The following is a 26,280-nucleotide window of genomic DNA, read 5'->3' on the forward strand; positions in this document are numbered from 1 at the left end:
AGAAGATGTCACAATAGGAACCACTGGGCAACTTACCTAGCCAAATATATGATTCCAAATGCTTGCTGGGAATTTCAAAAACTGTTGCCTGACGACTAATATTATCCCCTATGGAGGAGGACTATATTTAATGGCAACATCTTTGATATAAGGGACCGGATGTAATGAAGTCCCAGTTGGCCGGTGGTGCGGGCCAACTCTGATGCTTTTTTAAAGCGCCAATCATTTACAAGGCATGGTTTTGCCTTGTAAACCTCCGGCCATATCGGACTTCATTGTACCGGGCTGGTGGTCTCTTTTGGAGCTCAGGATTTTGTTCATTTCAATATCTTTCATCTATCTGCTTTGACGGACATACTGTATTTGGTTGAGGAACATAATATCTATCAATGGGAAAGTCCCCTACAAGTTATTATATAGTTATTTATATTGGGGGTCATTCCAAGTGGTTCGCTCGGTAGCAGTTTTTAGCAGCCGCGCAAACGCTATGTAGCCTCCCACTGGGAGTGTATTTTAGCTTAGCAGAAGTACGAACGAAAGGATCACAGAGCGGCTACAAAATAATATATAGCGCAGTTTCTGAGTAGCTTCAGATCTACTCAGCGCTTGCGATCACTTCAGACCATTCAGTTCCGGATTTGACGTCACAAACACACCCTGCGTTCGCCCAGCCACGCCTGCGTTTTTCCTGGCACGCCTGCGTTTTTTCGAGCACTCCCTGAAAACGGTCAGTTGACACCCAGAAACGCCCACTTCATGTCAATCACTCTGCGGCGGCCATTGTGACTGAAAGGCTTTGCTAGACCTTGTGTGGAAATACATCGGCCGTTGTGAAAGTACGTTGCGCGTGCGCACTGCGCCGCATGCACATGCGCAGAACTGCCGATTTTTAGCCGTTTTTTTACTTAATCGCAGCGAACATTTTCAGCTAGCGATCAACTCGGAATGACCCCCATTGTCCCATCTGATCAAAAAATAGTCATTCTCATCTAAACACTGTCTGATTCCCCATTCAATTGTCTCTTTATCCAGTGTACATATGTCATTATAGATGTCCATTGTGGAGTAGACTTTCATATTAATGCTTAGAAGAAGAGAGAGGGTTTTGGAGGATTACCTGAAAGGTGCAGGAGTACTTTAGATGGTGTGGGTGGAAATAAATCAGGATTCCTGGTACATGACATAGCCAGGACTGTGGGATCAGAGCCCAGACTAAGTAAGGACCAATCAATGTGCACAGTCTAAGTAGAAAGAGACGTGAGAGCCTTAAGAATCATTAATGCATCATACTGTATCCTTGTACGCTTGTGTATCTTCATCCAGCTGTCATTGGTTTCACTAAATACAATAAAATAAATAAATAATATGAAACTATTTTGTGTGACACCTTGTGTTATGGAGCAGGATATGCGAGACATGCAGTCTATGATACTGTAAGAAAGTATGAAACCAGTCGTGTGATAAATTTAGGCCCAAAAATAATGATTTTCTCAGTTCAAACGCAGCCCGAGGGCAGACATCAGGAGAGCGCTAGTTCTGTTCTGCTGTCAAACTCTTTCCTTTCATTTTCCTTTTATATTCATCACATACTGAAACTCTAAAATAACCCAGAAACATTTAGAATTAAAAAAAAAACTAAAACCACAAAATTCATTTTACTGCAAAATGTATCGGCAAAAAGTAAACTGTTTCTTTTATATAATTGGTTTTTTTTTGTAATTAAGTATCAGTAAAAGCTAAAAAAAATATTTTCTCCAACATCCTACAGTATATAACCATACACATACAGTACCCCATTTCCCATATAGCTCTACAGTGGGAGCCAATGTTTGTGTTTTCTATTTTCCTTGTGGGGGCTATTGTGTTTTTTCCCCTGTGGGTCTCATTGCTTTTTTGCCTTGTCAGCAATAATGTGTGTGTGCTTGTTTATATATATATGGGGGGGGGGGGGGGGCATGACATGAGCTTGCTTCAGGTTCCATAGCTCCACGCTACAACTCTGATTTCACTTACGCAGCTATGGGTTGGGGCTGAAATGCCAGTGGGTGGTATGATGATGGTCAGAATACAGCATCCCGCTGCTTAAAATCCCGACGGGTCATGAAGCAAGCTACCTATCACCCCCTTAACCCCTAAGCCTCCATTACTGCAGCCTAACCTAACCCCCCCCCCTGCAGCCTAAACCTAGCCCTCCCCTGTGCTGCCTAACCCTAACCCTCCCTCCCCGCAGCCTAAACCTATACCCCTTTCCTGCTCTTCCTGACCAGATCCCATAGGTATATCCCGTGTTTTTGCACATGAACACGCATAAACCTCGAGTTTCTGCATGTGTGAAAGGAAACAACCCAGGACTTAGTCCCAGTTCCACAACCTTTGCTCCCAACCAGTGTCATGGAACTCAAACCTGGAAACTTGCCGGCTTGCAAGACCCGGCAAATTCCTGGCTCACATGTCTGAAAGTGGCAAATGCAGCGAATAGCCACTCAGAGACACTGGGCTGTGACAGTGACCACACAGGAATTGGTTTTACACATGTACAAAATCACAGATGAAGCACAAACATACTTGGCCTTAGGAAAAGCCGTGGCTGCTCACACCGGAACACTTTTTACACAGATGCGGACTCAGTTGCACATAGATGTGAAAATATCACAGGCCTCAGAGGTCAGTGTAACATGGCAATGCAGTTTTGTCAATTCCAGTGGTTTTATTTAGGAAAAAAGATGCCCAGTGCGAGCGATTCACCTGGGGCCTGCCAGCTGAGAGGGGTTGTTTGGCACGATTGAGGCAACAGTATATTTGGACACGTCTGTATTTGCCCCATTTACTTGGCTAATGACTACTTGTGCAATAGGTAATGCGGGGTAGGAGTTAGCATAAACAAATACAGTATTTACTTGTTTTTTGGGACCTGGTTTGTGGTTCTTGGAAGTTTTCTATAATTGATGTTACCTTCATCTGGATAGCCCCTCCCTACTTTTTTATTCTATATCTGCTTTGTTTCAGTTATTTGCTTGAGGCTTCAAGTTGATGTTGGGTGTGGCTGCTCGTTGTCTTCTGTGTTGTTTGATTCAGTTTTGTACCTAGTTGGTTGCTGAGCCAGTTGAGGTTCCATGAATCCTGGATATTTACTTGAGGGGCAACTATTTAGTCAAAAACAATTCAGTTGACATTTTTGGGCAGATTAAAGGTGACTTGGAAGCACTTGTGAATGATTGACCAGGTTCTACTTTCATGGGGTTGGATATTATACATACTGTACAGTAGGTGGCACTGGAGAAATTAATGGGCATTTTGGATGATTCTCGAAAGGATTGGACTTGACATCCTTTGATTCAGTTTAATCTTTTGCTGTTACGAGCTGTGAACGCTTTCTGCCATATTAAAGTGTTCATGTGTTTATTTGCCAGGTTCTTTGGTTAAGTTGTTCTGTGATAGGATACGTAGAGAGAATGATTATAAACCACTAATTCATTTAAATATATCAGTACAGTATGTACAGCAACCTACACTAAGCTCCTTTCCCCAATATAATAATATGAAAGAGTGCGCTTCACTAATGGGATCTGACAAACTTTGGGCCTGATTCAGAACCGCACAAATTGATGATGTTGAGCAATTTTTTGCTACTGCATGTGCGCGAAGATCCCTAAAAACTCCTGCAGCACCTGCGTTACACAGAGTGCATGGAGCCACTGTTGTGATTGAGACGTGCGCTATCAGAAATGCAGGGCGTTCTTGAGTGGTGAAAGGGAGATGTCTTATTGCACAGAGATGCTCTGTCCATGTTCTGGGAGTGTGTTGCTCAACTGTTTGCAATTACAGAAGCTCGGTAGTTCAGTTTGGAGGCTGTACACTTATGGAGGATATGCACCCGCCATAGGACTGGTGAAAGTTTGAATGGTTCAATCGATGGTAGCGTGTACACACTCCAGGTGGTGTTACAGCATGTACGGATGGTCAAAGTGAGCATCTCAGTCCTTGCACATTCATACAAATGCATGTACACCAGGGAAGGGCTTTATAGTAGCATTTACATAAAGTCGATGATGGGCGACCGCCAAAAGGAACAAAGGGGGTCATTCTGAGTTGATCGCTAGCTGCATTTGTTCGCAGTGCAGCGATCAGGCTAAAAAACAGCAATTCTGCGCATGCGTATGCGGCGTAATGCGCACGCGCGTCGTACGGTCACAACGAACGATGTAATTTTGTACAGGGTCTAGCTAAGCATTTCAGTCATACTGGTGGCCGCAGAGTGATTGACATGAAGTGGGTGTTTCTGGGTGTCAACTGACCGTTTCCAGGGAGTGTACGGAAAAACGCAGGCGTGCCAGGAAAAAGGCAGGCGTGGCTGGGCGAACGCTGGGCGGGTGTGTGACGTCAAATCTGGAACTGAATAGTCTGAAGTGATCGCAAGCGCTGAGTAGGTATTGAGCTACTCTGAAACTGCACAAAAAAACTTTGCCGCCGCTCTGTGATACAACCATTTGCACTTCTGCTAAGCTAAAATACAGTCCCAGTGGGCGGCGGCATAGCGTTTGCACGGCTGCAAAAAACTCGGAATGACCCCCACAGCTATAATTGCTAAAGGAAATTTCCATGAAGAAATGTCAACACTGATCTTGGTTAAAAATATATAATCGGATGGTGGGAGCACAAAGTATCATGCCAAAGGTTGGACGGACAACATTTGTGGTGCTGATGCCATCCATCTGCGTGACTTTAATGCGTTTCTCTCTTAGTACATGACACTGATTTACAGTAAAATGCATCAGTGACAGATGGCAAAGCAGGGAAGAGGCCGGAGCATTTCAGTCACTTTACTCATTTATTTATAATACTCATTTATTTTGACATCTTAGATGTTTCTTTATATATTTTTGCTTTAGCTTAGGTTTTGTACAAAATCAAAAGTTTATAATTAAATTATTATCACTTGATCTCCATGATTTCTACACCTAGTGAATGCTGGGAACAAATGATTACATTACTTCGAGCAATACAGAGACTCCATAAGCCCTAGGAGGATGTACAGCCAGAGCCGGACCTAGGCATATGCAAACTAAAGCAGGGTATATACTGAGTGCCTGGCAGACCATAATTTTGGAATATCTCCCCCCAAAATAATATATATAAAAGACCTATGACCACCCTACCAATACCACAAAAATCCATTCTTTTATCCAGGGATGGCTGGTTTAAACTAAATTTTTATTTTTTATTTTTTATTATTCTATGACTTCAGGTACAGGGCCACCCATGACTTTAAAAAAAAAAAGCCTATTATAAAGAAATCCGCCTGGTATTATTCCACATTCTTGTTGCTTGTGGTCTTCATTTGAGTGAGCTGAACCAATGCAGTAAATTGACACACACAACAGAGAAAAAGGGTGGGTGAACCAGATCAGAGGTACTAATTCCTACAATCCTATAGGACAAGAGAAAACTGCAAATAACATTCTTATTTTAAATTTCATCTATCTCTGAGTGTACTTTGTATGTTTTAATATGTTTATTCTATCTAAATATATTCAGATGTAATAGGAACAGTAAGCAGTAAAAAAAATGTTACTTTTAGAAAGCATTAAAACATGGTGTATTAAGGATTCTAATACTGGCCCTCATTCCGAGTTGATCGGTCGCAAGGCGAATTTAGCAGAGTTACACACGCTAAGCCTACGCCTACTGGGAGTGTATCTTAGCTTCTTAAAATTGCGACCGATGTAATCGCAATATTGCGATTACAAACTACTTTGCAGTTTCTGAGTAACTTCAACCTTACTCTGCCTGTGCGATCAGTTCAGTGCTTGTCGTTCCTGGTTTGACGTCACAAACACACCCAGCGTTCGCTCAGACACTCCCCCGTTTCTCCAGCCACTCCTGCGTTTTTTCCGGAAACGGTAGCGTTTTCATCCACACGCCCATAAAACGCCGTGTTTCCGCCCAGTAACACCCATTTCCTGTCAATCACATTACGATCGCCGGAGCGAAGAAAAAGCCGTGAGTAAAAATACTATCTTCATTGTTAAATTACTTGGCGCAGTCGCAGTGCGAATATTGCGCATGCGTACTAAGCGGATTTTCATTGCGATGCGATGAAAAATACAGAGCGAACGACTCGGAATGAGGGCCACGGTACATAGAAATGTTTCACAATATTAATAAGCAGGATTGATATAATATTTTTAATTAAAATTTTAATACAAACGAAACTAGTTTAAACCAAAATAAAAAAAATTATAATAAACTGTTGCTTTTTCCAACCCTGCCTTTATCTGAGAATATTAATATATTTCACCTTCTTCATAAACTCTTCTTCTTTTAAAGAAGTCACTGATTGGTGGATGGCTAAAGCTATCCACCAATCACAGTGTTGACAGCCATTCGCTGTATGGAAGCATGTGGAGAGGCGTTGAGCATGTTCGGAAACGGTGCAGGAACACAGAAGGGGTAAGTTATGATTATTTTTATTTATCTTACGTCCTAGAGGATGCTGGGGACTCCGTAAGGACCATGGGGTATAGACGGGTTCCGCAGGAGACATGGGCACTCTAAAGAACTTTTAGTATGGGTGTGCACTGGCTCCTCCCTCTATGCCCCTTCTCCAGACCTCAGTTAGATTCTGTGCCCAGAGGAGAATGGGTGCACTACAGGGGAGCTCTACTGAGTTTCTCTGATAAAAGAATTTTGTTAGGTTTTTTATTTTCAGGGAGCCCTGCTGGCAACAGGCTCCCTGCATCGTGGGACTGAGGAGAGAGAAGCAGACCTACTTGAATGATAGGCTCTGCTTCTTAGGCTACTGGACACCATTAGCTCCAGAGGGATCGGAACGCAGGTCTCCCCCTGCCGTTCGTCTCAGAGCCGTGCCGCCGTCCTCCTCGCAGAGCCGGAAGATAGAAGCCGGGTGAGTATAAGAAGAAAGAAGACTTCTAAGGCGGCAGAAGACTTCAGATCTTCACTGAGGTAAGCGCGCAGCGGTAACGCTGCGCGCCATTGCTCCCACACGTTACACACACTGACAGGCACTGACGGGTGCAGGGCGCAGGGGGGGGCGCCCTGGGCAGCAATATAAACTTCTGTATTGGCATGTTTTTCACATATTGGCTGCGGAATCAGTAGATATGTACATCCCCGCCATTAATTGTAATTTTGAGCGGGGCCGAAGCCCGCCACTAGAGGAGGCGGAGCTTGATCTCACAGCACTAACCAGTGCCATTTTCTCCACAGTGATCTGAAGAGAAGCTGACTCCCCGGACTCTCTCCTGCAGATCGGTGACACAGGGCTGAAAGAGAGGGGAAGGGGGGGCACATTTAGGCGCAGTGAGTGTATTACACTGTTAATATTTATATAAAAAAGCGCTATATCTGGGAATTGTTTCCAGTGTCAGTTGGGGCTGCGTGTGTGCTGGCATACTCTCTCTCTGTCTCTCCAAAGGGCCTTGTTGGGGAACTGTCCCCTTATAGATATATCCCTGTGTGTGCGGGTGTCGGTACGCGTGTGTCGGCATGTCTGAAGCAGAAGGCTCATCCAAGGAGTAGTTGGAGCAGATGATTGTGGTGTCTCTGTCGGCAACGCCGACTCATGATTGGTATGATATGTGGAATATTTTAAATGCTAATGTGACCTTATTACATAAGAGAATGGACAAAGCTGATTCCAGGGAAACAGCAGGGAGTCAATCCGTGGATTTGACTGGGTCACAGGGCCCGTCAGGGTCTCAAAAGCGTCCCCTATCACAAATAGCAGACACTGATACCGACACGGATTCTGACTTCAGTGTCGACTATGATGAGGCAAGGTTACACCCTAAGGTGGCCAAAAGTATTCATTATATGATTATGGCAATAAAAGATGTTTTGCATATCACAGATGACCCCTCTGTCCCTGACACGAGGGTACACATGTTTAAGGGAAAGAAACCTGAGGTAACGTTTCCTCCATCTCATGAACTGAACAAATTATTTGAAAAAGTTTGGGAAACTCCAGACAAAAAACTGCAGATTCCCAAGAGGATCCTTATGGCGTATCCTTTCCCTGCAAAGGACAGGATACGGTGGGAATCCTCGCCCAGGGTGGACAAGGCGTTAACGTGTCTGTCCAAGAAGGTGGCGCTACCGTCTCCAGACACCGCGGCCCTTAAGGATCATGCGGATCGTAGACAGGAAAATACCTTAAAGTCTATTTATGCACATACGGGTGCTTTACTCAGACCGGCAATAGCATCGGCATGGGTTTGTAGCGCTGTTGCAGCATGGACAGATACCTTGTTGGCTGACATGGATACCCTGGACAAGCATACCATTGTACTGACTTTAGGTCACATTAAAGACGCAGTCTTATATATGAGAGACGCTCAAAGAGATGTGGGGCTGCTTGGTTCCAGAGCCAACGCCATGGCAGTTTCGGCAAGACGAGCTCTGTGGACCCGCCAATGGTCGGGTGATGCCGACTCAAAGAAGAATATGGAGGTTTTACCTTACAAGGGTGAAGTTTTGTTTGGGGATGGTCTCGCGGACCTGGTTTCCACAGCTACCGCGGGTAAATCTACATTTTTGCCTTTTGTTCCCCCACAGCAAAAGAAAACCCCACAATATCAGATGCAATCCTTTTGGTCGCATACAGTAAGTCCAGAAGAGGTCGGGGCTCCTCTTTCCTCGCCAGAGGTAAGGGTAGAGGTAAGAGAACACCTGCTTCGGCTAGTTCCCAGGAGCAGAAGTTCTCCCCGGCTTCTGCTAAATCCACCGCATGACGCTGGGGCTCCACGGCGGGGGTCCCCACCGGTGGGGGCACGTCTTCGACTCTTCAGCCAGGTCTGGGTTCTATCAGACGTGGATCCATGGGCGTGGGAAATTGTATCCCAAGGTTACAAACTGGAGTTCGAAGAGGTGCCCCCTCGCCGATTTTTCAAGTCGGCCTTGCCAGCCTCTTCCCCGGAGAGGGAAGTGGTATTAGATGCAATTCAAAAGCTGTGTCAACAGCAAGTGATTGTCAAGGTTCCCCTTGGCCAACAGGGAAAAGGGTACTATTCAACACTGTTTGTGGTCCCGAAGCCGGATAGTTCGGTCAGACCCATTTTGAATCTAAAATCCCTAAACCTATACTTGAAAAAGTTCAAATTCAAGATGAAATCACTCCGGTGTCACGATCCGGGTATCTGGACGCCATTTCTTACCTATCAGATGCCTCCTAAGGCTGGCTCAGCGCTCCAGGACCGGATCCCATCTGTTATCCTGATGTGCACATTCCCGCATCCTCTCCTGTCTCTCTGGACGCAGTCACAGTAACGCCTTATACATCTGGCATGGCGTCTCCCGCGGCCTCCGCCGCCGTCCCTGAGCTTCTGCATTCAGAGTGGCGATTACGTCAGCCGCGGCCTCCGCTGTGTCCGCGTGGTCGGATGTGCATCTGTCAGCCTGGCGTCTCCTGTCTCCGGTGGCCGGCGCCGCCATTACTGTTTTCCAGACCACATGGATTACAATCCAAACTTCCCTCCAAGTGTCTGCATGGGCGCAGCCATCTTGGATTCTGTCAGCTGATCATTCCTACCGATCCGTTGTCAGTATTATTAATTTGCATAATTGCCTAGCCAACGCCTTCCTTGCTGCAGGTATAAATAGGTTGTGCCTGAGCAAGGAAGGCGTCAGTGCTTTGGTTGTCAAACCTAGTTCCAGTTTGTCTCTCTTCTGTGAATGTCTTCCAGGTTCCAGCTCCTGTCTCCAGACTTCTGCTATAGAGACCCGCACCAGCATTCCATCTGCGGTGTAGCCTGACTCTCCGATCCATACTGGACTCACCTGTTTCCAGCTACAACATCACCTGCTTCCAGCTCAGCTTCCAGCAGTGTACAGCTTCTCTTAAAGGGCCGGTGTCCTTTCTGCAGTTTACCACTCTCCACCGGTATTATTATTTCTCCGCTCTCAAATTCTACATTTCATCTACATTGCATCGCTCTCAAGCTTTATTTATTATTTAACTGGTTCCAGCCAGTATCCACTCCGTGCCAATACCTGTCTGGTTCTAACCAGTACCCACAGCAGCATTTTATCTACAGCAGTCCAGCTTTCCCTGGAACACCAGCTGGTACGACCCTGGGCTTTCCTCATTGCTACAGTTGAGCCTGGTAAGGACTTTCCAACTTGCAGATAATAAGAACTGTCTCATACCACCAGAGCTCTGTGGCCCCTGCCACCCTGTAGTACCCAGGAACTGTATTATTATTTCTCTGCTGATTTTTATGTTACCTTTTACTGCTACTGTGATGCATGGAGTTTGTCATAAATAAATATCATTGACTTTTACTCAAGTTGTCGTGGTCACGCCTTCGGGCGGTTTCTCTTCATGTTACTTACATGTCCAGGGGTCTGATACAACCTCCCAGGTTCCGGTACATCTCAGCCCCTACAACTGAGGCTGCCTTCCGTCAGTTCAGGCCCTCAGTTGTGACAGTAAGCACTGACCAAATGAATCCAGCCGGAGACCAGGATCAAGCGGCCAGGCCGATGCAAGAACTGGCAGCCCGACTTGAACATCAGGAGGCTGCACAGGGCCACATCATCCGCTGTCTCCAGGATCTCTCTACTCGGCTGGATGGGATTCAGACAACTCTCCGTGGATCAGGCGCATCTGGGGCGTCAACCACAGTGACTCCAACTATAACCCCACCCACCTTACCCGTTTCTGCTCCACGTCTTCATCTTCCAACACCAGCAAAATTTGACGGATCTCCAAGATTCTGCAGGGGATTTCTCAACCAGTGTGAGATTCAGTTTGAGCTACAACCTGGCAATTTTCCCAGTGACCGAACAAAAATTGCCTACATCATCTCTCTTCTCAGTGGCTCAGCCCTTGACTGGGCATCACCGTTATGGGAGAGGTCCGACACCCTGCTATCTTCTTACACTGCATTCGTGTCAACATTCAGGCGCATCTTCGACGAGCCAGGCCGGGTAACTTCAGCTTCGTCTGAGATTCTCCGTTTACGCCAGGGATCACATACTGTAGGACAATATCCTATACAGTTCCAGATCCTGGCATCTGAACTGGCATGGAACGACGAGGCCCTGTATGCTGCATTCTGGCATGGTTTATCCGAGCGTATTAAAGATGAGTTAGCTACCAGAGATTTACCCTCCAAGTTAGATGAGCTAATCTCACTTTGTACAAATGTTGACTTACGTTTCAGAGAGAGAGCAATTGAGCGTGGAAGATCATCTGCTCCAAAATCTTCTGCTCCTCCTCCTCGCCAACTGTCACCAACTAAAGATGAACCCATGCAAATTGGCCGTTCCCGTTTAACTCCTGCTGAGCGCCGAAGACGTCTCTCTGAGTCTCTCTGTCTGTATTGTGCAGCTCCGTCTCACACTATTAATGCCTGTCCCAAATGTCCGGGAAAACTCCAAATCCTAGCTCGCCAAGGAGAGGGCCGGCGAGGAGTAATGATCTCCTCTCCATCTCCTCAAGATTGTAATCTCCCAGTCTCGCTTCAAGTTGCTCAACGTTATCAGAACGTCATTGCCCTCCTGGATTCCGGAGCAGCTGGGAACTTTATTACCGAAGCCTATGTTAAACGGTGGTCCCTACCCACCGAGAGACTTCCTTCCTCCTTTTCCTTAACTGCCGTGGATGGCAGTAAAATTTTTGATACAGTTATTGCTCTAAGGACTCTACCAGTTCGTCTGAGAGTGGGAGTTCTTCATTCCGAACTTATTTCACTTTTAGTGATTCCAAGAGCCACACATCCTGTGGTCCTGGGCCTTCCATGGCTCCGTCTTCACAATCCTACAATTGATTGGACGACTACGCAAATCCTGGCATGGGGTTCCTCCTGTGCTGAGACATGTTTGTTTAAAGTGTTGCCTGTCTGTTCTTCCTCCCCCAGGTCGTCTGATGTTCCACCTCCTCCATATCAAGATTTCACGGATGTGTTCAGTAAAGCTTCTGCTGATATCCTTCCTCCTCATAGAGAATGGGACTGCCCGATTGATCTCGTTCCAGGGAAGGTTCCACCTCGAGGCCGAACTTATCCGTTGTCTCTGCCCGAGACGCATTCTATGGAGGAATACATTAAAGAGAACCTAGCAAAGGGGTTCATTCGACCTTCTTCTTCTCCAGCCGGCGCAGGCTTCTTTTTTGTAAAAAAGAAGGATGGTGGTCTGCGGCCGTGCATCGACTACAGAGGTTTGAACGACATTACCATCAAGAACCGCTATCCTTTACCCCTGATTACTGAGCTCTTTGACAGAGTTAGCGGTGCTACCATCTTTACAAAGCTGGACTTGAGAGGTGCATACAATCTCATCCGGATCCGTGAGGGTGACGAGTGGAAGACCGCATTTAACACCCGTGACGGACATTATGAGTACCTCGTCATGCCCTTCGGATTGAGCAATGCTCCAGCTGTCTTCCAGCATTTCGTCAATGAGATCTTCAGAGACATTCTATACCGTCATGTCGTGGTTTATCTAGATGATATCCTCATTTTTGCCAACAATTTAGAGGAACATCGTTTTTGGGTAAAGGAGGTTCTGTCCCGTCTCCGTGTCAATCATCTCTATTGCAAATTAGAGAAATGCGTCTTTGAAGTCAAGTCCATTCCGTTTCTAGGGTACATTGTGTCCGGTTCCGGACTAGAGATGGATCTTGAGAAACTACAAGCAATCCAGAATTGGCCGGTACCCTTAACCCTCAAAGGGGTTCAGAGGTTCTTAGGGTTCGCCAATTATTACCGAAAGTTTATACGAGACTTTTCCACCATTGTGGCGCCTATTACTGCTTTCACCAAGAAGGGTGCTAACCCGTCCAAGTGGTCTGAAGAAGCCATGCAAGCTTTTCATCTTTTAAAACAGAGGTTCATCTCTGCGCATGTCCTGAAACAGCCTGACATTGACTCTCCTTTCATCTTAGAGGTGGATGCCTCCTCCGTTGGAGTAGGAGCGGTGTTATCTCAGAGGGCTAAAGATGGCCATTTACATCCTTGCAGTTTCTTCTCACGGAAGTTCTCCCCAGCGGAGCGCAACTATGCCATTGGCGACCAGGAGTTGCTAGCCATCAAGCTCGCTCTAGAGGAGTGGAGATATCTGTTGGAGGGAGCTTCTCATTCAATCACCATCCTTACAGACCACAAGAACCTTCTATATCTGAAAGGCGCACAATGTCTCAACCCTCGTCAGGCCAGATGGGCACTTTTCTTTTCCAGGTTCGACTTTAAACTCCAGTTCTGTCCGGGCTCTCAGAATCGCAAGGCCGATGCCCTTTTCCGCTCATGGGAGCAAAAAAATGAGTCAGAGTCTTCAGACAAGCATCCTATTATAAATCCGTTGGCATTCTCCACGGTAGGGATGGACTCTACGCCCCCATCAGGGAAAAGTTTTGTGAAGCCGACACTAAGGAAGAAGCTCATGCATTGGGCCCATGCTTCCCGCTTTGCCGGACATACAGGTATCCAAAAAACCCTGGAGTTTATCTCTAGGTCCTATTGGTGGCCAACTCTGAAAAAGGACGTTTTGGAGTTTATTGCATCTTGCCCAAAGTGTGCTCAACATAAAGTATCCCGCCAGTCGCCTGCGGGGCAACTGGTTCCACTATCTGTTCCCCGTCGACCATGGACCCATTTGTCGATGGATTTTATTACAGATTTGCCCATGTGCAACAAGTTTAATACCATCTGGGTGGTAGTTGACCGGTTCACCAAGATGGCACACTTCATTCCTCTCACCGGTCTTCCGTCAGCTTCCAAGTTGGCTCAAGTATTCATACAAGAGATCTTTCGACTCCACGGTCTTCCAGAAGAAATTATCTCAGATCGAGGAGTTCAATTCACAGCCAAATTCTGGCGAAGTTTATGTCAAGTCCTCCAAGTCAAGCTAAAGTTTTCCACGGCTTACCATCCTCAGACCAATGGTCAAACTGAGAGGGTGAATCAGGACTTGGAGTCCTTCCTCCGCATCTATGTGTCCTCCTCTCAAGATGACTGGGTTCAATTACTTCCCTGGGCCGAGTTCTGTCATAACAACCAGTATCATTCTTCATCTTCTTCAACACCATTCTTCACCAACTTTGGATTCCACCCTAAAGTCCCTGAGTTCCAACCGCTTCCAGCAACTTCTGTTCCCGCAGTGGATATCACCTTGCATCAGTTTGCCAATATCTGGAAGAGCGTACGATCAGCTCTGCTCAAGGCATCGTTCAGGTACAAGAAGTTTGCGGATAAGAAGCGTCGAGCAGTTCCTGCTCTCAAGGTGGGTGATCGGGTATGGTTATCCACGAAGAATTTGAGGTCAAGAGTTCCCATTATGAAGTTTGCACCTCGCTACATCGGTCCTTTTAAAATTGATCAAGTCATCAATCCTGTTGCTTACAGACTCCAGTTGCCTCCCTTCTTAAAGATACCCAGGACATTCCATGTTTCCCTGTTGAAACCGTTAATCTTGAATCGGTTTCATTCCTCACTTCCTCCAACTCCGAAAGTCCAAACTCAATGAGGCGTTGAGTATGAAGTAGCCAAGATCCTGGACTCACGTCACCGTTACGGTCAACTTCAGTATCTTATTGACTGGAAGGGTTATGGCCCTGAGGAACGTTCATGGACCAATGCTTCTGATGTCCATGCTCCTGCCTTGGTCCGGAGATTCCATTCCAAGTTTCCTCAAAAGCCAAAGAAGTGTCCTGGGGCCACTCCTAAAGGGGGGGGGTGCTGTCACGATCCGGGTATCTGGACGCCATTTCTTACCTATCAGATGCCTCCTAAGGCTGGCTCAGCGCTCCAGGACCGGATCCCATCTGTTATCCTGATGTGCACATTCCCGCATCCTCTCCTGTCTCTCTGGACGCAGTCACAGTAACGCCTTATACATCTGGCATGGCGTCTCCCGCGGCCTCCGCCGCCGTCCCTGAGCTTCTGCATTCAGAGTGGCGATTACGTCAGCCGCGGCCTCCGCTGTGTCCGCGTGGTCGGATGTGCATCTGTCAGCCTGGCGTCTCCTGTCTCCAGTGGCCGGCGCCGCCATTACTGTTTTCCAGACCACATGGATTACAATCCAAACTTCCCTCCAAGTGTCTGCATGGGCGCAGCCATCTTGGATTCTGTCAGCTGATCATTCCTACCAATCCGTTGTCAGTATTATTAATTTGCATAATTGCCTAGCCAACGCCTTCCTTGCTGCAGGTATAAATAGGTTGTGCCTGAGCAAGGAAGGCGTCAGTGCTTTGGTTGTCAAACCTAGTTCCAGTTTGTCTCTCTTCTGTGAATGTCTTCCAGGTTCCAGCTCCTGTCTCCAGACTTCTGCTATAGAGACCCGCACCAGCATTCCATCTGCGGTGTAGCCTGACTCTCCGATCCATACTGGACTCACCTGTTTCCAGCTACAACATCACCTGCTTCCAGCTCAGCTTCCAGCAGTGTACAGCTTCTCTTAAAGGGCCGGTGTCCTTTCTGCAGTTTACCACTCTCCACCGGTATTATTATTTCTCCGCTCTCAAATTCTACATTTCATCTACATTGCATCGCTCTCAAGCTTTATTTATTATTTAACTGGTTCCAGCCAGTATCCACTCCGTGCCAACACCTGTCTGGTTCTAACCAGTACCCACAGCAGCATTTTATCTACAGCAGTCCAGCTTTCCCTGGAACACCAGCTGGTACGACCCTGGGCTTTCCTCATTGCTACAGTTGAGCCTGGTAAGGACTTTCCAACTTGCAGATAATAAGAACTGTCTCATACCACCAGAGCTCTGTGGCCCCTGCCACCCTGTAGTACCCAGGAACTGTATTATTATTTCTCTGCTGATTTTTATGTTACCTTTTACTGCTACTGTGATGCATGGAGTTTGTCATAAATAAATATCATTGACTTTTACTCAAGTTGTCGTGGTCACGCCTTCGGGCGGTTTCTCTTCATGTTACTTACATGTCCAGGGGTCTGATACAACCTCCCAGGTTCCGGTACATCTCAGCCCCTACAACTGAGGCTGCCTTCCGTCAGCTCAGGCCCTCAGTTGTGACATCCGGGCTGTGATATCCAGTCTGGAAGCAGGGGATTTTATGGTGTCGCTGGACGTGAAGGATGCCTACCTTCATGTCCCCATATTTCTTCTTCATCAGGAATACCTGCGTTTCGCGGTACAGGACTGTCATTACCAGTTTCAGACTTTGCCATTTGGGCTATCCACGGCCCCGAGAATTTTCACCAAAGTAATGGCGGAAATGATGGTACTCCTGCGCATGCAGGGAGTCACAATTATCCCGTACTTGGACGATCTCCTGATAAAGGCGAGATCAAGAGATCAATTGCTGAAAAGCGTGTCGCTCTCCCTGAGAGTGTTACATCAACACGGTTGGATTCTCAATCTGCCAAAGTCACAGTTGAGTCCAACTACTCGACTATCATTTCTAGGCATGATTCTGGACACGGAACAGAAGAGGGTTTTTCTACCAATAGAAAAAGCCCAGGACCTCCAGAACATGGTCAGGGACCTGCTAAAACCAAAAAGAGTGTCTGTTCATCAATGCACTCGAGTTCTGGGAAAAATGGTGGCAGCCTACGAGGCCATCCCCTTTGGCAGGTTCCATGCGAGGACGTTTCAGTGGGACCTTCTGGACAAATGGTCGGGGTCCCATCTACACCTACATCAAAAGATAAGCCTGTCCCCCAGGGCCAGGGTGTCTCTCCTGTGGTGGCTGCAGAGTGCTCACTTTCTAGAGGGTCGCTGGTTCGGCATTCAAGACTGGGTTCTGGTGACCACGGACGCGAGCCTCCGAGGATGGGGAGCAGTCACAAAAGGAAGAAATTTTCAGGGACTATGGTCAAGCCAGGAGGCTTGTCTACACATCAACGTGCTGGAATTGAGGGCCATGTTCAACGACCTACGACAAGCGGAGTATCTTCTTCGCGACCTACCGGTTCTGATTCAATCAGACAACGTCACAGCCGTGGCTCATGTAAACCGCCAAGGTGGGACAAGGAGCAGAGTGGCAATGGCGGAAGCCACCAGAATTCTGCGCTGGGTGGAAAATCACGTAAGTGTTCTGTCAGCAGTCTTCATACCGGGAGTGGACAACTGGGAAGCAGACTTCCTCAGCAGACATGATCTCCATCCAGGAGAGTGGGGACTTCATCAAGAGGTCTTTGCAGAGATAGCAAGTCTTTGGGGACTTCCTCAAATAGACATGATGGCGTCACGCCTCAACAAAAAGCTTCGGAGGTATTGTGCCAGGTCAAGGGACCCTCAGGCAGTAGCGGTAGATGCCCTAGTGACACCATGGGTGTTTCAGTCGGTCTATGTGTTCCCTCCTCTGCCTCTCATCTCAAAAGTGTTGAGAATCATAAGACGAAACAGAGTACAAGCAATACTCGTGGTTCCAGATTCGCCTCGAAGGGCCTGGTATTCGGATCTTCAGGAGATGCTCACAGAAGATCCGTAGCCTCTTCCTCTCAGGGAAGACCTGTTGCAACAGGGGCCTTGTATGTTCCAAGACTTACCGCGGTTGCGTTTGACGGCATGGCGGTTGAACACCGAATCCTAGCTGAGAGATGTATTCCGGAGGAAGTTATCCCTACTCTGATAAAGGCTAGGAAGGAAGTAACGGCGCAGCATTATCACCGTATCTGGAGGAAGTATGTATCTTGGTGTGAAACCAAGAATGCTCCTACGGAAGATTTCCATCTGGGCCGTTTTCTCCACTTCCTACAGACAGGAGTGGATATTGGCCTAAAATTAGGCTCCATTAAGGTACAGATTTCGGCCCTATCTATATTTTTTCAGAAGGAATTGGCTTCTCTCCCAGAAGTCCAAACTTTCGTAAAGGGAGTGCTGCACATCCAGCCTCCTTTTGTGCCACCAGTGGCACCATGGGACCTTAATGTGGTGTTACAGTTCCTTAAATCACACTGGTTTGAACCTCTTCAATCAGTGGAATTAAAATTTCTCACCTGGAAGGTGGTCATGTTATTACCCTTGGCATCTGCAAGGCGGGTGTCAGAGTTGGCGGCCTTGTCTCACAAGAGCCCCTACTTGATTTTTCATGTGGATAGAGCAGAGTTGAGGACTCGTCCTCAATTTCTGCCTAAGGTGGTTTCTTCTTTTCATATGAACCAACCTATTGTGGTGCCTGTGTCTAGGGGGGCTTGGCGCGCCTGCTTCTAAGCAGACTATTGGTCGCTGGATCTGTAACACGATTCAGCAGGCTCATTCTACGGCTGGATTGCCGGTACCAAATTCGGTAAAGGCCCATTCCACTAGGAAGGTGGGCTCTTCTTGGGCGACTGCCCAAGGCGTCTCGGCATTACAGTTGTGCCGAGCAGCTACTTGGTCGGGTTCAAACACTTTTGCAAAATTCTACAAGTTTCATACCCTGGCTGATGAGGACCTTGCGTTTGCTCAACCGGTGCTGCAGAGTCATCCGCACTCTCCCGCCCGGTTTGGAGCTTTGGTATAAACCCCATGGTCCTTACGGAGTCCCCAGCATCCTCTTGGACGTAAGAAAAAATAAGATTTTAAACCTACCGGTAAATCTTTTTCTCCTAGTCCGTAGAGGATGCTGGGTGCCCGTCCCAGTGCGGACTAAATCTGCAAGACTTATATATAGTTGTTGCTTACATAAGGGTTATGTTACAGTTAAGATCGGTCTTTGACTGATACTGTTTTTTTGTTCATACTGTTAACTGGTTGCTTATATTCCAGGTTATACGGTGTGTTTGGTGTGGGCTGGTATGAATCTTGCCCTTAGATTAAGAAAATCCTTTCCTCATATTGTCCATCTCCTCTGGGCACCGTTTCTCTAACTGAGGTCTGGAGGAGGAGCATAGAAGGAGGAGCCAGTGCACACCCATACTAAAAGTTCTTTAGAGTGCCCATGTCTCCTGCGGAGCCCGTCTATACCCCATGGTCCTTACGGAGTCCCCAGCATCCTCTACGGACTAGGAGAAAAAGATTTACCGGTAGGTTTAAAATCTTATTTTTTTTATTCATGAATGGGAGGGTAGGGGCTCCAGTGCATTGCTTTTCCCAGGCCTGCAATGCTATTAAGAAGGCCCTGATATTGGGGGTGATTCCGAGTTGTTCGCTCGTTGCCGATTTTCGCAATGGAGCGATTAATGCGAAAATGCACATGCGCATGGTACGCAGTGCGCATGCGCTAAGTATTTTAGCTCAAAACTTAGTAGATTTACTCACGTCAGAACAAAGATTTTTCATCGTTGAAGTGATCGGAGTGTGATTGACAGGAAGTGGGTGTTTCTGGGCGGAAACTGACCGTTTTCAGGGAGTGTGCGGAAAAATGCAGGCGTGCCAGGATAAAATGCGGGAGTCTCTGGAGAAACGGGGGAGTGGCTGTCCGAACGCAGGGTGTGTTTGTGACGTCAAACCAGGAACGAAACGGGCTGAGCTGATCGCAGTGTAGGAGTAAGTCTCAAGCTACTCAGAAACTGCTAAGAATTTTCTATTTGCAATTCTGCTAATCTTTCGTTCGCAATTCTGCTAAGCTAAGATACACTCCCAGAGGGTGGTGGCCTAGCGTGTGTAATGCTGCTAAAATCTGCTAGCGAGCGAACAACTCGGAATCACCCCCGTTGTGTCACTAACATGTATTGGCTGTATCCAGTTCAGCAATTCCGGTATTTTCTTATATTGGTCTAACATGTCCTAGTGCAATGAAAGCTAATATCTGACTGTATGTACTGTTATTAAATAAGCTTTTATTTTAGACAACAGCTTAATTGTAAAATATGTGTCAGTCAAACAAGGTCCTAAAGCTTTGTGGAGCCTGGAGTCAATTCCACTCTCTGTGCAGTCTCATAATACAGAATGCCAGCTTCCTATTTTCAGCCCCATAAAACAGTGTAAAACCCTCTCTTGGCTGCGAGTCTGCATGCAGAGCCAGAAAGGTTAGTCCTCATAAGCAGGTTTAATATTGCACATATGCGGGTCGCCTGTCAAAGAATACAATATTAACTGCTCTAATAATTGGGTAAGTTGGATAACTCAACTTTTCATTTCACGAGGCAGACATGCAACACAACCAGTATTTTAAAGTAGAAACGAGATGACATATTTCAGACACCTCTCCTTTTTCCCCCTGTTAAATTATATTTTAGAAAATCGACTTTTTAGAAGACTCGGAGGAAGGACATTTCATTGTGGATTTATGCGACACTGCTGTATCCCTGAGAATGCCGCTGGAACAATGTCAGTGGAAAAAACCCCCACTGAATATACATATAAGTTTGGGAGCGGAGATAATAATTGAAGACTCTGGCTAGGACAACTTCCTAATCCTAAGTAACTGCATAAATATATTTTGTTTTCTTACATTTGGAGAAAAATTACTTTTTGGTGCCCTGGTCCTTAAAGAGAATTAACACCCCCCTCCCCCCACCCCCATGACACACACACAAACACACACACACACATTTTTTAAATAGGGACATAAGGTGCATATACCATAGAGGCCGTAGAGATGTGCACCGGAAATTTTTCGGGTTTTGTGTTTTGGTTTTGGATTCGGTTCCGCGGCCGTGTTTTGGATTCGGACGCGTTTTGCCAAAACCTCCCTGAAAATTTTTTGTCGGATTCGGGTGTGTTTTGGATTCGGGTGTTTTTTACAAAAAAAACTCAAAAACAGCTTAAATCATAGAATTTGGGGGTCATTTTGATCCCATAGTATTATTAACCTCAATAACCATAATTTACACTCATTTTCAGTCTATTCTGAACACCTCACACCTCACAATATTATTTTTAGTCCTAAAATTTGCACCAAGGTCGCTGGATGGCTAAGCTAAGCAACACAAGTGGCCGACACAAACACCTGGACCATCTAGGAGTGGCACTGCAGTGTCAGACAGGATGGCACTTCAAAAAAATACTCCCCAAACAGCACATGACGCAAAGAAAAAAAGAGGCGCACCAAGGTCGCTGTGTGACTAAGCTAAGCGACACAAGTGGCCGACACAAACACCTGGCCCATCTAGGAGTGGCTTTGCAGTGTCAGACAGGTTGGCACTTCAAAAAAATAGTCCCAAAACAGCACATGATGCAGAGAAAAAAAGAGGCGCAATGAGGTAGCTGTGTGACTAAGCTAAGCGACCCAAGTGGCCGACACAAACACCTGGCCCATCTAGGAGTGGCACTGCAGTGTCAGACAAGATGGCACTTAAAAAAAAAAGTCCCCAAACAGCACATGATGCAAAGAAAAAAAGAGGCGCAATGAGGTAGCTGTGTGACTTAGCTAAGCGACCCAAGTGGCCGACACAAACACCTGGCCCATCTAGGAGTGGCACTGCAGTGTCAGACATGATGGCACTTCAAAAAAAATAGTCCCCAAACAGCACATGATGCAAAGAAAAAAAGAGGTGCAATGAGGTAGCTGTGTGACTAAGCTAAGCGACCCAAGTGGCCGACACAAACACCTGGCCCATCTAGGAGTGGCACTGCAGTTTTCTAGCGAGAGGATGAGTGCTTCCATCCTCATGTGAAGCTGAACCACTAGCCATGAACATAGGCCAGGGCATCAGCCGTTCCTTGCCACTCCGTGTCGTAAATGGCATATTGGCAAGTTTACGCTTCTCATCAGACACTTTCAATTTTGATTTTTGGGTCATTTTACTGAACTTTTGTTTTTTGGATTTTACATGCTCTCTACTATGACATTGGGCATCGGCCTTGGCAGACGACGTTGATGGCATTTCATCGTCTCGGCCATGACTAGTGGCAGCAGCTTCAGCACGAGGTGGAAGTGGATCTTGATCTTTCCCTATTTTAACCTTCACATTTTTGTTCTCAATTTTTGAATGTGTGGAATTATATGCCAGTATCAATAGCAATGGCCTACTACTATATATACTGCGCACAACTAAAATGCACCACAGGTATGGGTGGATAGTATACTTGACGACACAGAGGTAGGTAGAGCAGTGGCCTTCCGTACCGTACTGCTATATATACTGGTGGTCACTGTCAGCAAACTGCAAAACTAAAATGCACCACAGGTATAGAATCTAGATGGATAGTATACTTGACGACACAGAGGTAGGTAGAGCAGTGGCCTTCCGTATCGTACTGCTATATATACTGGTGGTCACTGTCAGCAAACTGCAAAACTAAAATGCACCACAGGTATAGAATCTAGATGGATAGTATACTTGACGACACAGAGGTAGGTAGAGCAGTGGCCTTCCGTACCGTACTGCTATATATACTGGTGGTCACTGTCAGCAAACTGCAAAACTAAAATGTACCACAGGTATAGAATCTAGATGGATAGTATACTTGACGACACAGAGGTAGGTAGAGCAGTGGCCTTCCGTACCGTACTGCTATATATACTGGTGGTCACTGTCAGCAAACTGCAAAACTAAAATGCACTACAGGTATAGAATCTAGATGGATAGTATACTTGACGACACAGAGGTAGGTAGAGCAGTGGCCTTCCGTACCGTACTGCTATATATACTGGTGGTCACTGTCAGCAAACTGCAAAACTAAAATGCACCACAGGTATAGAATCTAGATGGATAGTATACTTGACGACACAGAGGTAGGTAGAGCAGTGGCCTTCCGTACCGTACTGCTATATATACTGGTGGTCACTGTCAGCAAACGGCAAAACTAAAATGCACCACAGGTATAGAATCTAGATGGATAGTATACTTGACGACACAGAGGTAGGTAGAGCAGTGGCCTTCCGTACCGTACTGCTATATATACTGGTGGTCACTGTCAGCAAACTGCAAAACTAAAATGCACCACAGGTATAGAATCTAGATGGATAGTATACTTGACGACACAGAGGTAGGTAGAGCAGTGGCCTTCCGTACCTGCTATATATACTGGTGGTCACTGTCAGCAAACTGCAAAACTAAAATGAACCACAGGTATAGAATCTAGATGGATAGTATAATTGACGACACAGAGGTAGGTAGAGCAGTGGCCTTCCGTACCGTACTGCTATATATACTGGTGGTCACTGTCAGCAAACTGCAAAACTAAAATGCACCACAGGTATAGAATCTAGATGGATAGTATACTTGATGACACAGAGGTAGGTAGAGCAGTGGCCTTCCGTACCGTACTGCTATATATACTGGTGGTCACTGTCAGCAAACTGCAAAACTAAAATGCACCACAGGTATAGAATCTAGATGGATAGTATACTTGACGACACAGAGGTAGGTAGAGCAGTGGCCTTCCGTACCGTACTGCTATATATACTGGTGGTCACTGTCAGCAAACTGCAAAACTAAAATGCACCACAGGTATAGAATCTAGATGGATAGTATACTTGACGACACAGAGGTAGGTAGAGCAGTGGCCTTCCGTACCGTGCTGCTATATATACTGGTGGTCACTGTCAGCAAACTGCAAAACTAAAATGCACCACAGGTATAGAATCTAGATGGATAGTATAGTTGACAACACAGAGGTAGGTAGAGCAGTGGCCTTCCGTATCGTACTGCTATATATACTGGTGGTCACTGTCAGCAAACTGCAAAACTAAAATGCACCACAGGTATAGAATCTAGATGGATAGTATACTTGATGACACAGAGGTAGGTAGAGCAGTGGCCTTCCGTACCGTACTGCTATATATACTGGTGGTCACTGTCAGCAAACTGCAAAACTAAAATGCACCACAGGTATAGAATCTAGATGGATAGTATACTTGACGACACAGAGGTAGGTAGAGCAGTGGCCTTCCGTACCGTACTGCTATATATACTGGTGGTCACTGTCAGCAAACTGCAAAACTAAAATGCCCCACAGGTACAGAATCTAGATGGATAGTATACTTGACGACACAGAGGTAGGTAGAGCAGTGGCCTTCCGTACCGTACTGCTATATATACTGGTGGTCACTGTCAGCAAACTACAAAACTAAAATGCACCACAGGTATAGAATCTAGATGGATAGTATACTTGACGACACAGAGGTAGGTAGAGCAGTGGCCTTCCGTACCTGCTATATATACTGGTGGTCACTGTCAGCAAACTGCAAAACTAAAATGCACCACAGGTATAGAATCTAGATGGATAGTATACTTGACGACACAGAGGTAGGCAGAGCAGTGGCTTTCCGTGCCGTACTGCTATATATACTGGTGGTCACTGGACAGCAAAACTCTGCACTGTACTCCTTCTATATAATATACTGGTGGTCCCCAGTACCCACAATAAAGCAGTGTGAGCACAGATATATGCAGCACACTGAGCACAGATATGGAGCGTTTTTCAGGCAGACAACGTATACTGCTGGTCACTGGTCAGCAAAACTCTGCACTGTACTCCTCCTATATAATATACTGGTGGTCCCCAGTACCCACAATAAAGCAGTGTGAGCACAGATATATGCAGCACACTGAGCACAGATATGGAGCGTTTTTCAGGCAGACAACGTATACTGGTGGTCACTGGTCAGCAAAACTCTGCACTGTACTCCTCCTATATAATACTGCTGTTCCCCAGTCCCCACAATAAAGCAGTGTGAGCACAGATATATGCAGCACACTGAGCACAGATATGGAGCGTTTTTCAGGCAGAGAACGGATAAAACTGGTGGTCACTGATCAGCAAAACTCTGCACTGTACTCCTCCTATATAATACAGCTGCTCCCCAGTCCCCACAATTAAGCAATAAGCACAAACGGAGAGGATGCCAGCCACGTCCTCTCCCTAACATTTCCAATGCAGGAGTGAAAATGGCGGCGACGCGCGGCTCCTTATATAGAATCCGAATCTTGCGAGAATTCAACAGCGGGATGATGACGTTCGGGCGCGCTCGGATTAACCGAGCCATACGGGAGAATCCGAGTATGCCTCGGACCCGTGTAAAATGGGTGAAGTTCGGGGGGGTTCGGTTTCCGAGGAACCGAACCCGCTCATCACTAATAGAGGGGCTTGGTTTTGTGGGGAAGGGACATGATAAAAGCCAGATTCCAGAGAAAGCACATGCTATGATGTCTCTACTACCCACATAACAAAACACTGTCATACCCTGCACTTGAACCCATGACCTATTACATTGCAGTCAGAAAACCTAATCGTGGAGCTATTTGCTCTTGTGTAGGAAGTATGTGATGAATTATAACTATATGAAACTATTTGTAATTGTCAGTTGAAAACCATTGCAGCTGAGTAGATCTATGTAGTGTGTAGCCACACATCCAGTCCCCTACAGACACACACTACAGTATCTCCACAAGTAGGGTGCCTGACTGCATTGTAATAGGTTGTGGGTTTGAATCCCAGCTATGAGATATATTTACTTAAGTGCAGGTTTTTGGAGGTGGAGATGTCTGTAGCAACCAATCAGATTTTACTTATTTATCTAGCACCTTCTAAAAGATAATAGCTAGAATATGATTGGTTGCTATGGGCAACATCTCCACTTGTAAATCCTGCACTTTAGTAAATATACCCCTTTGAGTGTTTTGAAATTTGTGCCTTCAATAAAGGATGATGTGAGTAAAGGTGCTTAGGGATGGAAAGAAGTGGCCAGGAGATGACGAGGATCAAAGAAAGAAGGTACAAGTAATTAATTAAAACAGAAAATTAACAGGTGCCGCAGACAGAGGCGTAGCGTGGAGACATGACACCCGGAGCAGGGTCATGTCACGGTGCCCCCACCCATCACCACACACACAAATATACATACGTACAAACATAGATTCACACACATTTAGGCACAGGCATACATAAACACACAAATACAGTATACACAGATAGATATATATATATATATATATATACACACACACACACACACACATAAACACACACATATACGCACACACAGATATACACAGACATACACATATACACACAGACATACATAAACACACACATATACTCACACATACTGTATACAAAGATATATATATACACAAACACACACATACATGTATACACATTATCACACAGACATATACACACACATTTACACACAAACACAGACATATACACATAAACACACAGTATATACAGACATATACACATAGTAATTCTCACCAAGAGGCCAGCAGCAGAGCAGCTCCTTGTTCCAGCCTGGAGGGGCGGAGCTTCGATGTGATTGACAGGCTGGACCTCCGTGGGTAGAAGGAAAGGACTGAGGAAAGGGAAGGGGTGGCCACCACACTGCCTGCATATTCCAGATCACTGAATACAGATCCCTGACAGCCAGGAAAGTTCTTCTGACAAGCCTTCAAACCTCCCCTCTTCCCTAACAACACACCACACTGCACTGCACTGCACTGGAATCTTTGCACTGTGCAATCAGTGATATGCAGCAT

General features: G+C 46.2%; 1 long non-coding RNA gene across 1 annotated transcript in view; it reads right to left on the reverse strand.

The window, feature by feature from the left end:
- LOC135058272 (uncharacterized) overlaps positions 1 to 26,075 on the reverse strand; it is a 357,308-nt gene extending 331,233 nt beyond the window's left edge. Inside the window, exons 1-2 of the long non-coding RNA XR_010244719.1 lie at positions 26,000 to 26,075; positions 1,118 to 1,338 (exon numbers count right to left, since the gene is read on the reverse strand). This is a non-coding gene — a long non-coding RNA (uncharacterized LOC135058272). The remainder of the gene's footprint in view (positions 1 to 1,117; positions 1,339 to 25,999) is intronic.
- Positions 26,076 to 26,280: the final 205 nt, after the last annotated feature.

The sequence above is a fragment of the Pseudophryne corroboree genome, chromosome 3 (assembly GCF_028390025.1).
Source record: "Pseudophryne corroboree isolate aPseCor3 chromosome 3, aPseCor3.hap2, whole genome shotgun sequence".
Lineage (NCBI taxonomy): Eukaryota > Metazoa > Chordata > Amphibia > Anura > Myobatrachidae > Pseudophryne > Pseudophryne corroboree.